The sequence below is a fragment of the Ptychodera flava genome, chromosome 6 (genome assembly GCF_041260155.1).
Source record: "Ptychodera flava strain L36383 chromosome 6, AS_Pfla_20210202, whole genome shotgun sequence".
Classification (NCBI taxonomy): domain Eukaryota; kingdom Metazoa; phylum Hemichordata; class Enteropneusta; family Ptychoderidae; genus Ptychodera; species Ptychodera flava.
Genome location: NC_091933.1, coordinates 18,104,074 through 18,115,649, shown reverse-complemented (window position 1 = coordinate 18,115,649; position 11,576 = coordinate 18,104,074). Strand labels below are relative to the sequence as shown.

The 11,576-nt window shown below is 38.5% G+C and overlaps 1 protein-coding gene across 1 annotated transcript in view; it reads left to right on the top strand.

The window, feature by feature from the left end:
* Positions 1-3,400: 3,400 nt before the first annotated feature.
* Positions 3,401-11,576, top strand: part of LOC139135030 (serine/threonine-protein kinase TBK1-like) — a 115,010-nt gene continuing 106,834 nt past the window's right edge. The window contains exon 1 of the mRNA XM_070702215.1: positions 3,401-3,422. The gene's annotated coding sequence lies outside the window, so the exon portion shown is untranslated. The remainder of the gene's footprint in view (positions 3,423-11,576) is intronic.

Genomic DNA, 11,576 nt, shown 5'->3' with positions numbered 1-11,576 from the left:
TGTCTTGTAAAGTCCTGTGAAATTTATAATCAACCCAAAACTTTCAAAAAGAGCAAGATAATCAGTTTTGATATTGTAAAAATGACATGTAAAATTATATTCAATTATAAATCTTAAAGATTTGGAAAATGGTATTTTGGATTCAACAAGGTGGTTGAATAGCCCACTTTCATGACCCTGTGTGACCCTTACATCCTGGTCAATCAGAGGTCATGAAAGTGATCTCTTTTACATGACTTTTAGTGTATGTAACTGTGTACATGTTTATTAACGATTTTTGACCTCGACATGTCAAATCTTCAATGAACTCCATAGCATTTTTAGTTTTCAATCTTTTCTGCTTATAAACATCTCTTAAACGGAAGACAGCAGCTGATTAGAATTTATCACACGGCAAATCCTACCTGGCAATAACAATCATTAGTCTACAATATTTTGATCTGCAATTTTGTTTCACCTGATGCAATAGAAATGTGACAACACAACAAGTTAGACATGAACTTCAGGTTTAATGAGTGTTCTCACAAACGAGACGTCGATTTTGAAATATTTTTTTTTTTGTTCAAAGACTACAATGTCAAGTAGGTTTTACTGCCTTACATCAAGACACTGCACGGTATATGCTTTGATGAAGGTGTCGTACAGTTTTGCTGGATACAAATGTACAAGTTGTACATTATTGATAGGTTTTTGGATTTTCAGCTGTTGTGATAGTGTTTTCCTTAGCACAGGGGTTGAAGAGATAAGAAATTTTTCAAACCATTAGATCTATAATGCATTGCCTCCTCAAAACTGCATACGAGCATTTGTATTTTATCTGTAGAGTTGTGAGAACTTTCATCGACAAGAAATCTGCTGTAGGGGCTAAAACAGCTTTGCTGTGGGCCATCTTCAGGAAGAGAATTTGTGTAAGCAGATGAATGACAGACAACCATTTTAGCCTCATTGCTTTCACTTGGGTATCTTGGAGCAAACATGGAATGTCGTACCATGTGTTTTCCTTTAATGTCGTCATATCTAAACCAAATGCGTGTACTTGTGAAGCAATGCCTTACAAATCATTGGATTTGTTATCCCTTGGCAATTTAAACAAGCATTGTAGTGTGCAATATATATTGCGACATTTCTGCTTTAAAAAAGTTCATGCCATGGAGGATTTCTCAAAGTATAAGACGAACTCAGAGATGTACTACAAATAAAGATGTTCATATGCAGCAAGTCTAGCCTTCATTTGCAAGTGAAAACATGAAAACAATTGTGTTTCATGATAGATAATGATCTTTGTTTTGATGTACTAGACTTTGTATGGGAGCTTTTTAAATTTATCATTTTAAAGTTGTCAACAAGTGTCACAGCCTGGTACAGGTATTTGTTTTGAGCGTCGTACATGTTAAAAAAGCTGCCTTTTATCTGTTAATGGAATTACAAATGAATAATTAAACTCACTGAAGTACAATAAATGTTCGTATTGTATTTAGATCAAGAAACAGAGTTCCCTCAAACTATTCTTCTGTAAAAGTTGTACACAGATGTTTCATCATGGTAACTGTAGAGAACTTCGCACGGAAAGCAATTAACAACATGCAATTTTCTCGTTAGACCCTGGAGCGAGATGGTTTCTCTGACATGTTGCAAAGTCTGCGTGAATATATCTATGACAGAACAGAATCTGACATTTCCTTGAGACTGAGGATTTCGCAAGCTGCACCACTTTGTTGTATACTTGTGCTCCTTTATGTACATTCTTGTTGACTATCATGCTTATCATTGCATAGGAATCAATTGTTAAAATGCTACATATGTATCACCACATTATGTAAACAGTTTAACTGAAACACTCCTTCAGAGGATGCAAAGTGAACACTGATATAAATTAGCAGATGTGGGACTTCCATAGATAATATTCTGCTATCATTTGGGTTTGTACTAGCCGTGGCATATAACCATTTCAAATCGACATCCTCAAATCTACATGTAACCTCGCATTATTTCGATAGTAATCACTATTGTAGCAATGTAGGGCAGGATAAGGTCTCACTGTTGTTGGACACTTTGTACTCTATATTTCCTTCACCACTCGGCAAGCTCTCGTTTACGAACATGTATTAAGGTCGACCATTTAGGTGGTAGCGAAATCTGCATGGGTCAACCATGAACCTACGGCTGAGTTAAATCAATTATTGCGCAAAATGTGAGTCCTGGAGCTCATCGCTGCGTCAGACCGCTACTGGTATTACGCAAGTGCCACATGCTCCGTGTACCTGACCTCAACGATTGTCCAAACGTGTCCTATCTTTAATAGAGGTAAAACAGAGTCTCGCTTTGACCGTCTATGCTGTGTGTCCTCGGCGTTATACGCCTGTAGTAGGAGCCGTATGGCGCCAGGAACACTAAAAGGTGGAACTCGACTTCGACCACAGGCGGCCCACACACTATTAATAAACTTATTATTGAGTTTTTCTCAGTTTTCTCTATCATTTCCTCTCCTTTTCTTCATGCTCTGACTGATCGTAGTAAATAAATAAATATAGCCTAACCTGGCCTCTTGACTCTTTATTTATTTTACACCCCATTATAAGGACGTTTGTTATCTCTCATGTACACATCTTGTAATTAATTAGTCTACATAACTAATCATGCTAATCCGTGGACTTATCAGGCATTGTCTTGGTTGATCAACATCGCGAAAGACAGAAAGGTTACTAACATGTTCATTAAACTATCTTTCCAATGTTGACCAACCCTTGATAAGTCCACGGATTAGCATAATTAGTTGTGTTGACAAATTAATTACAAGATGTGTATATGAGAGATAAGCGTTCTTGTCATGGGTTGTTGAATGAATAAAGAGTCAAGAGGCTTTGTTAGGTTATATAACTATTTATTTTGATTACTCCGATCAGTCAGAGCATGAAGACACAGTCCCTAGAGCCCTATATCCATAGAGGGACTGTACGAAGAAAAGGAGAGGAATTGATAGAGAAAACTCAGGAAAACTCAATGATAAGCTTATTAATAGTGTCTGGGTCGCCTGTGCTTCGACGAGGGACTTCCCCGGCGCGGCGGTGTGTACAAAGTGCGTTCATGATGTCAGTTACTCTAGTGGGCTGTTCCGGCATATGACAGTCACGTGATACACCTATGCAGAGCATAGGCATGATGTATACCCTTTGGATAGAGTAGCTGTGACTATTATGGCAAGAGTTATCCGGCAAAAACAGGTACATGCTGGATTTTGTATTTGGATGTCGAAATTAAACCAGTATACGTTCACGTTTTGCCGCGTTTTGTCATTCAACCTCTTAAAGCTTTGCGCGCGCAATGGCAGCTAATTGGACTCTCAGTCTTCTGTAGGCAGTGCATTTCATCTGTGGCGTAACTACAAGTATCACGTCAATGTTTTGTCTGCTTGCCGTTCAAAGGTGAGTGTCGCAGTGGAAGCCGTTAAACTTTTGACCAGTGTGCCGTATTTTTGTCTGTCAGTTTCCTGTATTCGAGTCTGAAAAAAAAGTCAACGCAGACATTGCACGTATATAGAGAATGCACAGACTGTTGGATATATAAGCCGAAGACGACTCGGACTGCAATAAACTGTCAATCCGTTGCTTTCCATTCTTCTTTGTCTAAAAACCATTATCGCGAGCCAGAGCAATAATTTCCGCTCCGCTGACCGAGGGGTAGCGCTGAGCTATTGCCGTAAGAGGCACGTGGTTTACGACGATGCTAAAAACAGACTTTCCACAAAACTTATCCTTTCATAGATTTGTTAGAAAGTACACACCGTGCATGTTTGCTAAAACAAAACCATTTTAATGGTGGTGGTATCAACGAAAGTGAAAACTACATGTGTAAGGTTACTTATATCACAACGTGAACAGGAGCATTGCGATGATCGTAATTTGAAACTATCAGTTCTAAAAGTAGATACAAAGCGGACTTTTTCATATTTTATCATATAGTCAAAATGTTCTCGGAGGCATCCTATAACACCGAACAGTCGCGATACTTTGACAAAACGTATTTATAACTCTCAGTCCGTATCTGAAAAAAGTAACAGAGATGTATTAATTTCTAAATTTAAAAGTAATAGACTACTGTACCTGCCAATGTATCATTCATCCTGCAGTTATCCTGTCTCAGGGAGCATTGTCGAATGAGTTGTTAAATTTAAATCGTGCTGGATGTCACATTAATTACTACGTTGAAGCAATCAACGTGCGCAACGATTTTTGGCGCTCGTTCAGACGAGACGACAGTATAGGTACCTGCGCAACAAGAATCATTTTGAAACGTTGTCGAGTGTGTGCGCACGCGCGTCACAGGACAGGTGTTGCGACATCGTGCGCGCAATCCAATATATAGTATAATTTTTCATCGTATGACTTATACCGTATTGTGAAATCAGATTAACTCTTGATGCTGTTAAAGTGATATCGTTTAGTTGAAAAACATGACGAAACGTTTCGCAATCGTAACTTCGTCTAAATTCGCCAATGACAAATGTAACGCTTGTATTATTCCTGCAGTCCAAAAGGCCTCGTTTTTATTTGATTTGATAACGTTGAACCGCTGTGTGTACGAATTGGCCGGTAGACAACAACGAACTATCCAGCGTAGATGACACTTGGAGAAGCCAACTTGATAACTCCACTTTGCAGATGAATATCACTTCTTCACGTCACGCTTAAATATCGTATGCTTTCAGTAAATAAGGTAGGTCGGCCGACGTCGAAGGCATTTTTTATTTGCTGTTATTTTTGGTCGGAGGCGAACGATAAAAACAGCAAAATTGTGCAACATCATGCGTGATCTTAAAAATATCAAACGAAGTCAAACGTCGGAGGGTTTTAAAAGAGTAGATTGGGCTACCGGAACTACAATTGTTTTTATTTGGTTTGATCACCGTCCCGGGTGGAGGGACGGTGGTTTGATTATAAGCGATCAAAGACTCCCAGCAATGGACTTGATTCAGCTTTCTGATGTACACACTAATGTTTCGGGTTTTACTGCGACATATTTTTCGATTAGTAATAACAAAGGAAGAAGTCGGACAAAATTTATAAAATAATGCGAGTAATTCACTAAAAAGTTGCACTTCAGTCAAGACCGTAAACTTGAAAATTCCATTTTTCATGAAGAGAAAAGCTCCGAAATCACAAACGGCCATGGTCAAGCCTTTTACTCATAGGAAAACAAATAAAATCAACAAGAATAATATAAATAACAACGATAACAGCAATCACAACGTCAATAATAATAATAATAACAAGGCAGTATTGCTGAAGGCAATGAGTACTTGGGCCGAGATAGAGTAATTTTGAGGACAATATATACTACTATTCAAATATGGTCTTGAATTTCCTCCTGTCAATTAGGCATTTGATTAACTGGTTATTAAACGAAGCAATGGCATGACAACGGCAAAATATGTCTAGCAACTTTTGTGGAGTTTGAGGCAGGGGTTCTTTATTTATAGTGAAATTGCTTAAACTCCTTAAATATTCAAATTACAGCAAATTTCTTTTGTTCTCGATGGTAGATGTCTAATATTTAGATGGGCATATTTAGATTTCTACCCTATAGTTATCCCTATATACCAAAAATCGGACATCCAGCTCTATTGGCTTGCTCAGAATTAGATATGCGAATAATTAATGAGGTACAATATGTGGTGTCATAAGGTGTCCCATCATACCAAATATGAAGGGTGTAGCACTTGTGGTTACTGAGTTGTGGACAAATATATATATTTGAGGTCAAAGGTCATTGAGGTCACGTTACATTTTGTCAAAATAATTGTATTGCTAAAATAATCGCAATCATACCAATCCATAATCCAATAACACTAGGTCAAAATTTGTAAGACAATAGTTGTAAACATAGACACAAAACAGCACAGAACAGACAGTAAATAGACGGTACAAACAAAGTCAAATTCATGAAAGAAAGATATATGGACCTCTGGCCAAAACACCAAGAAGTGATGTCAGGTGTTTCGAAAATAGTAAGCGCATCCTGCCCCACATGTGGCACCCGCCATATATCAATCTGTAAGTCAGATAGGTAGTGGTCACTAACTAAGGCCCAATGTCACCGATGCCATCAGTGATCATTTGTCGAAGAGAGATATTGTATTTATCTACCAGCTTGCGATACCTGCCAAAAAAGCGTTTGAATGTAGAGACAAGTCTTGCTCTGGTGTAACCTTGATTTAACAGTTTGAAAGAGAGATGGCCATGTCTCTCTACAAAATCACCATATGAACTGCATGCTCTTGCATATCGTATAAGCTGGGAAATGTATACCCCATAAGCAGGTGAGAGTGGAATATTACTGATGAGGTGTGGAAAATTAATTATACTAAAGTTGAAATCATCTCTCTTGTCATATAGCCTAGTAGAAAGGTGACCATTGGAGTCAAATTCAAGTAAAATGTCCAGATATGAAGCAGAAGAGGCCGTTTCTGTAGTTTCTTTAATCCCCAATTCTGGAGGATAAATCATAGCGAGATATTTACTGAATTCAGAGTTATTCAATGAAATGACATCGTCTATGTATCTAAATGTTAGGTTGAAAGTACGAGCTACAGAGACCTTTTTCTGCTTGATAAGGTTCTGGATAAATTTTGCCTCGTATGAGAACAGAAATAAGTCGGCAAGTAAGGAGCACAGTTAGTGCCATGGGAATTCCTATACAGTGTTGGAAAATGTGTCCTCCAAATTCAACAAATATGTTGTCAATGAGGAAATCAAGCATACTGATAATGTCTTTCTCGGTATAAAACACTTTAGCATTAGTTGTATTTTTAACAAAATATGTAGAATTATACCCTAATACCACATATTTGTAACGGCGTGAACCGTTTTTGTAGAAAAATGCTTGGTTGATGATGTTTTTCAAGCGTTCTTTCAATTTATCATGTGGTATTGTGGTATACAATGTGGAAAAATCGAAAGTTTTAATAGATGTTATTTTTGAAACAGATCTTGATTTCAAATTTTCCAAGAGTTCCTTCGAATTTTTTAATATCCACATTTGATTTATACCACTCCGAGAAAAGACAACATCACAGTGTGCTTGAAGTCCCCGTTTAACAGTACAAAGAACAGAAGTCAGTATCTTCGATAACTCTGTTGTTGAACATTTTGAAGATCCTGCGATAAACCTAGCTTTGTAAGGTGTTTTGTGGAGCTTTGGTATCCAGTATAAGCTAGGCAACTTATTATGGTCATCCTTTGTTGTAATATTAAAATTATCCATGTAATGACTTATGGTTTGCCAAATTTCAGATCTGTTGAACATTGATTGTCTGTAAGTGGAGTTGGTTGAGGTCTTAGTTACACCAAGTTCGTCTATAAGACATTCAAAATAATACTTCTTACAGACAAATACAATGTTATTGGCAGCTTTATCAGCAGGGACGACAACATATTTGTCATGGATATCATTAAAACACTTAACAGCATCAGGATCTTTCAATACAGAATAGGTTCTTCTGCAAACATGTGATCTTAGTCGACCAATACGGCCACGCACTATTTTCCTCACAGATTTGACCCATTCTGACAGTGTGTCCAACTCTACATCCTCCCTTTTAGCCCATTTCCTGGCATATTCTTCAACAGAGTCCATAATGATCTTAAAATTATGGTTCCAGTTGATCCTGCGAGGTTCTCTGAACTTGGGTCCACAAGATAATATCTTACGAAGGTGGTGATGTTCAACCAAGTTCAGATCACCAGTGATGACATGGCCAACTGGAGTATATTTGAAAGGAAATGTAGAGCAGTCACAGTATGCTGGTGTCTGAAGGAATTCATAAATTTTTAAGTGCCGCAATGCCTTATTGTAATTGAATATTTTATTGGAGATTGTCTTGGTGTACAGATATGACAGAATAGGTACAGACTTGTGTACAGTATACAGGTATAGTTGATGTAACCTTTTTGTTGTGAAGTATGTTGCTGATATTAATGGCATCAATTCCTTTGTTATAAATGGAAGATGTATGAAATGACGATGATCATCAGTCATAGGTTCAGCACGAACAGGCTTGTATAGTCTGTATAGTGCAATGTCAGCAATAATACTAACCAGTCTGTACGGTTGTTTGTTCGGATCTGTCAAAGACAATCCCAATGCATAGACATGCAACCTTCTCAAGTCCTTGATGGAAAGAGCAAATAATGAAGTAACGAATGTGATGGAGACCTAAAGGCTTCTGCAATAAAAGAAGCAGTTCATGAAATTTGTCATGGCAATTGGATGTAGCTGATGTATCCAATTTAGGCCGATGGTAACGCCTATGTCCATGACTACGTCTTCTACGGACAGAAGACTCAAATAGAGGCCCATCACATTCACTTACTCTGACAACCAGGACTTGAGAGATTGCCTATATCTTTGATGTTGTCATTAAAACCATAAGGCATTGCGGTACCTAACTGTTCCTATATACCAAAAATCAGACATCTAGCTCTATTGGCTCGCTCAAAATTAGATATGCGCATAATTAATAAGGTACAATATGTGGTGTCGTTAGGTGTCTTATCATACCAAATATGAAGGATGTAGCACTTGTGGTTACTGAGTTGTGGACAAATATGTATATTTGAGGTCAAAGGTCATTTAGGTCACGTGACGTTTTGTCAAACAAATTATATTGTTAACTTATCCCTATATACCAAAAATCAGACCTCTAGCTCTATTGGCTCGCTCAAAATTAGATATGCGCATAATTAATGAGGTACAATATGTGGCGTCATAAGGTGTCCCATCATACCAAATATGAAAGGTTTAGCACTTGTGGTTACTGAGTTATGGACAATAATGTATATTTGAGGTCAAAGGTCACCAAGGTCACATGATATTTTGTCAAAATGTCTGAGATATCTGCGTGAACCGATGGACTCACTGATGGACTCATGGACGGATATGACCCAATCTATAAGCCCCCTGGACTTTATCCGTGGGGACAAAAAACTGTGTCACTGCATCCTTTAGGCAATATGAATACGATGAGAAACTAAATTTTTATTTTTCTTGGCCTTATACATGAAAGTCTATGGAGAACTGCCTTATACATGGGAGTCTAAGGAGGTGTAAACTAAAAGTCCTCTAACACGGCCAAATTCGATCGCATTGTGAAACAAATCGGCGTGCATCTGTATGGGGTTGGGTACTATTCTTGTGCAAAGTTTGAAAGAAATTGACCAGGGCATGTCTGAGATATCTGCCTGAACGGACGGACGGACGGACTGACATGACCAAACCTATAATCCCCCAGGACTTCGTCCGTGGGCACTAAAAACAACGCAACAGTTATTACAGCTACACCGGCGGTAGGTTCATATCCAGAGCCCCGTACGGTCTGCCGCCGTCGCTTGAAAACAATCTCATAAACCTGGCCATATGGGCAACTGTGTATGAGCAGCTGGATGCTTGACTTCCCGGAGAAGGCGAGCTGTCACGTTCAAGCTCAGGATTATTTGTCGATCAAATTTCAGTAAATTTACCTTACTCAGGGCTCGAAATTAGCGGTAGTCCCGCGTCCACAGACTACCAACTTTTCCCTGGGGCTACCAAAGTCCATGAAATGGTAGCCCACACGGACTACCAAAGCCTGGGACAGGAAATTACTTAGTGGGCGACATGATGTTGATCGCTGACGCCACTACACATGCTATACCGACGATCATACAGTCAACCCAGCTGGACACAGAAAGGACATGTCGAATTTGTTGCGACAAACTTTCAATAAAATATCATTTATATCTGAACTGATGTACTTGGATAACAGGCTCAAGAAATGATGGCCAATGAAAATTCATTTTCATATTTATTTAGTCCCAATTTATCAATCACAATTGGACACAAAATTATTCAAACTGCAAAGAAAAAGCTGTCGGGCCATCCACACATTTAGCTTTCCGGGGGAAATATAGTCAAAATTGCCACGAAAGTATTAGGAACATGACTGTACCAAGTTGTCATCCTGAAATTCATAGCCAATCTATTTTTAGCCATGTTATGTTTACACGTGTGAGTGAAAAGTCGTTGTCATTGCGAACATCAAAGCTCTGCGTATGTGTGAATAGGTCGTCAAACTTTGAGGCGTCACCGTCGTCCACTACACATGCTATACCGTTCTCCTAAGGCCATGATCAGCAGGTATTGATGTCAAATGACTAGAAAATTCACTCACTGGATAGAATCATGAAAAATAAATCGTTCATTGTCTAGATGCTTTTGTGACATCGCGACTTGACTTTTGTAATAGTCTATCTCCTGTATGGGATTCAAAAATACCAACTTGAAAAATTGCAGTCTGTTCAAAATGCTGCTGCACGCTTAATTAGTCGTACACGGAAATGTGAACACATCACGCCTGTTTTAATGGATTTGCATTGGTTACCGGTAAAAGAAAGATTCAAGTTTAAAATTCTTCTCCTCGCTTTCAAAATCCTAACCGGTAACTGTCCAGAGTATTTGAAATCACTGATAGATATTCAGTTCAACGACGTGTTCTCCGTTCCTCTGATAAATTATTGTTAATTCGGCGCGATACGAGAACACTACTGTAAACTATGGTTTCCGTGCTTTTTCAGTTGCTGCTCCAATACTATGGAATGAACAAGCGTTTACTAATGCTATTTTAAACTGTTCGGTCCAATCCTTTAAGCGCCAGTTGAAAACTGATCTTTTTAAGGAATGTTACTGTGTTTAATGATATGTTTTTTATTTTCTTTTATTTTCATTCTTTTCATTGTTTGTGTACAGAGCACTGAGACGAAGTGTAGTGCGCTTTTTAAGAAATAAATAATAATAATAATAGATATAAATAAAAAATTCCTTACAAAAAAACCTCTTCATTCATGCATGGGCTACCAGACCTTGTCGCTGGGCTACCAACTTCAGAAAATGGTAGCCCACTGGGACTACCAGGGTAAAAAGTTAATTTCGAGCCCTGCTTACCTAGATGAAATTTTGTCTATATGCTGAAATTTCGCCGAAGTTTGACAAAATTGCATCGATTTTTCAGGTTCATATCCGACATTTTTGAGTTTTGAGTGCAGACAGAAATAAGTTTTGAGGCAACATGGCTGCGACCCCATGTTGACCCCTAGCCCTGCGTACGATGCTATGTGCTATACAGCTAACACACAGCATCGTACGCAAGGCTAGCGAGAGAGTTGCCGACATCGACGGTTATTTACGAGAAGTGAATAAAAGACTGTCATTTTTGGAAGCGATCGAGTAGCTGAGGTAGGATGGGATACGACTTGGGCCCAAGAACGCTGAATTTCGGCAGTAATTTGGCTTTTTACGTCAAGTCCCAAAATGGATTTGAAGTCACCGACCCTACGTACGCGTACGGGTCTTTGCAGGGCTGTGGTGAGCTGGGCGATTAGCTGTAGCGGAACACACAGCATCGTACGCAGAGCTAGTTGACCCAAGTGAAAATGTGTTCACGATCAAATCTTCCTATATTTTTTTCAGAATTTTCGACAAAATCATTGCTTCTTACATCTTTTGTAAAATATAAAATACTAAAATAAAAATGCGATGTGCCATGT